Raw genomic sequence first — 3,617 nt, 5'->3', positions numbered from 1 at the left:
CTGATGCTAACTATCATAGCCACTTTAGCATAGGGACCTCTGGTGCTAACTATCATAGCCACTTTAGCATAGGGACCTCTGGTGCTAACTATCATAGCCACTTTAGCATAGGGACCTCTGATGCTAACTATCATAGCCACTTTAGCATAGCGACCTCTGATGCTAACTATCATAGCCACTTTAGCATAGGGACCTCTGATGCTAACTATCATAGCCACTTTAGCATAGCGACCTCTGATGCTAACTATCATAGCCACTTTAGCATAGGGACCTCTGATGCTAACTATCATAGCCACTTTAGCATAGCGACCTCTGATGCTAACTATCATAGCCACTTTAGCATAGCGACCTCTGATGCTAACTATCATAGCCACTTTAGCATAGGGACCTCTGATGCTAACTATCATAGCCACTTTAGCATAGCGACCTCTGATGCTAACTATCATAGCCACTTTAGCATAGGGACCTCTGATGCTAACTATCATAGCCACTTTAGCATAGGGACCTCTGATGCTAACTATCATAGCCACTTTAGCATAGCGACCTCTGATGCTAACTATCATAGCCACTTTAGCATAGGGACCTCTGGTGCTAACTATCATAGCCACTTTAGCATAGGGACCTCTGGTGCTAACTGTCATAGCCACTTTAGCATAGCGACCTCTGATGCTAACTATCATAGCCACTTTAGCATAGGGACCTCTGATGCTAACTATCATAGCTACTTTAGCATAGGGACCTCTGATGCTAACTGTCATAGCCACTTTAGCATAGCGACCTCTGATGCTAACTATCATAGCTACTTTAGCATAGCGACCTCTGATGCTAACTGTCATAGCTACTTTAGCATAGGGACCTCTGATGCTAACTATCATAGCTACTTTAGCATAGGGACCTCTGATGCTAACTGTCATAGCCACTTTAGCATAGCGACCTCTGATGCTAACTATCATAGCTACTTTAGCATAGGGACCTCTGATGCTAACTGTCATAGCCACTTTAGCATAGCGACCTCTGATGCTAACTATCATAGCCACTTTAGCATAGCGACCTCTGATGCTAACTATCATAGCTACTTTAGCATAGGGACCTCTGATGCTAACTGTCATAGCCACTTTAGCATAGGGACCTCTGATGCTATCATAGCCACTTTAGCATAGTGACCTCTAATGCTAACTATCATAGCCACTTTAGCATAGGGACCTCTGATGCTAACTATCATAGCCTCTTTAGCATAGGGACCTCTGGTGCTAACTATCATAGCCACTTTAGCATAGGGACCTCTGATGCTAACTATCATAGCCACTTTAGCATAGGGACCTCTGATGCTAACTATCATAGCCTCTTTAGCATAGGGACCTCTGGTGCTAACTATCATAGCCTCTTTAGCATAGGGACCTCTGGTGCTAACTATCATAGCCTCTTTAGCATAGGGACCTCTGATGCTAACTATCATAGCCACTTTAGCATAGGGACCTCTGATGCTAACTAACCGGTGATTAGGAGCTATGTGCCGTCCCACAAGCCACTGCGCCAAATCCCCCCACCCCCTCGCCCCCACCCTGGAGTGATTCATGCACAACCACTGTTGATTGACAGGAGCACATTTAATAATAAAAATAATAATAATTAAAAAGTAAGATTCTGCACAAGCCAAACTTTATAAAAGTGATAAATCCATGTTGTCGTCCCCACAGCTCAGTCACATGTCAGTGTTAAAGAGGAAACTCAGGAAACAGATTAAATGCTTTTGTTTTCATTTAGTAGAAACTTAAGCCACATAGATCATTTGCTGCTGTAGCTTTAAGAAACAGCTGTTGAAATAAAATAACACTAAAGGGAAATGTTTGGATCATTTGGATTTATTTTTCTCCTTAAATGTCTTTGTTTGGACACTATGTTGTTGTTGGACACTAGGGGGCGACATGCACTTTTGTTTGGCCTGCACTCCACCAATACCTTTAAAGAAGAAGAAAAGCAGCTGTTGGTGATGTCACTTCCCTTTCCCCTGTTTAAGGACGGACGGATTGTTCAAAATGCTGCTGAAGCTCTAGTTCACAAACTGCACAGATTTAACAGTTGACCCATGAAAGGTTAAGGGTCAGAGGTCAGTGTTAGAGTTTAGAGGCTGTAATGTGATGGTTTCAGACGCAGCCTGAGAAACGGCCCAAGTGACTGCAATACTCTTGTGGGCGGGGTTTACAGCGGGAAGAAGCGCATGCGCGTACACAACACCGGAAGAGCTCCGCGTGAGGTTATCTCGAAGCTAAAGCTAAAGTTTGCAAAAATGTCCCAAGACCTAACGCGGCTCAGAGCGGGTGAGTTTCTTTAACGTTTCGTCTGTAAAGTTTATATTTAAAGCTGAATCTGTGGAGAGAAGATTAAAACTGCAGACGGAGGTTTGAGCTTCTTAAAGGCAGCTCCTCTGAAGCTAAAGCTAAGCTAACGCTAAGCTAACCGCTGCCTTTACCGCGGAGTCTGCTTTAAAACTGTCCTCAGTTCAGTTGTTTCTGGTCACAGGTTCATGTTTATTATAAAGTATTTAATAACTGCTGTAGACGTTATAAAACTGAACATCTGGAACTTTGAAATACACGATTTAATGAAGATCCATCATTAAATCTTCATCTCTAACCCCCGCCTTAACCGAACACAGTGCGTTCAGTTCAGCTTTTACCAAAACTGGACTCCACCGCAGCTGTTTCCATAAACAGTTGAGCTGGTTGAGCTAGCTAGCTTTAGCTTCAGGTTAAACGTTGTAAAAGGTAAATAACTCCTGCCCACGAGTGCCGCATATCGGTGTTTACTTCCAGGGAAAAGTGTTTCCGGGTTAGTCCTGTTGTGTTGTGATTCTGTGCTGATGTTGTGTCGTTGAGCCTGACTGAGATCCTCGTAATAGCTGCGGAGAATGACTCGCTCTGAGACCAGCCTTCAGTGACCGGCTAATAACCCACACAAAATAGTCCCGTAGTCTGGCAGATTTAGTGACTTTAGTCAATGAAAAACACATTTATTATAAATGTTAGGTTTGTGGGACCCTGGTATAAGCGGATTAAACAACGAGGAGCCGCGTTAGACGTTATAATGCAGGAGGAACAACACTGTGTCGGGCGTTAGAACCGGCTAATGCGGCTCCGACATGTTTAATCCTTACTTAAAACATGGAACTCTCTCGCGGTCCGGACCATCACAGGGATGTGTAACGGGCGAAACCTGGCACGATCCTCTCCTGTGATCATTAAAACACAGACACATCTGCCCTTTGACCCCGGCCTTCACCGAGCAGTTCAGCTTTACCCGAATTTAAGAGCTTTGTGGACAAAAGCAACAAGAATGAATAGCACTGGCGTTTAGGCTGTGAACTCCTGTCGAGACGTTGTTACATTTGGGTAAAGCCGAATTGGAGAAAAGTTGGGGGTTAAAACCTTTAACCGAGCACGTTTTCTTCAGTTTGGCTTTAACAGCAGCGTGAGGCGTCGCTCTCCAGTCGAGAAGCTTGTGGATTTGGGTAAAGCAGAGAAAATGGTTCAGGTTGGGGGTGAGAGACGCTGCTGAACATCATCTCATCTAAACGTTTGTTTTGTTTATTATGTATCAGGCGAGAAGATCCCGATTAA

This window comes from Gobius niger (assembly GCF_951799975.1).
Source record: "Gobius niger genome assembly, chromosome: 15".
In the NCBI taxonomy this organism is placed as follows: domain Eukaryota; kingdom Metazoa; phylum Chordata; class Actinopteri; order Gobiiformes; family Gobiidae; genus Gobius; species Gobius niger.
The sequence above is the reverse complement of the archived record's forward strand: the minus strand, read 5'-3'. Positions refer to the sequence as shown.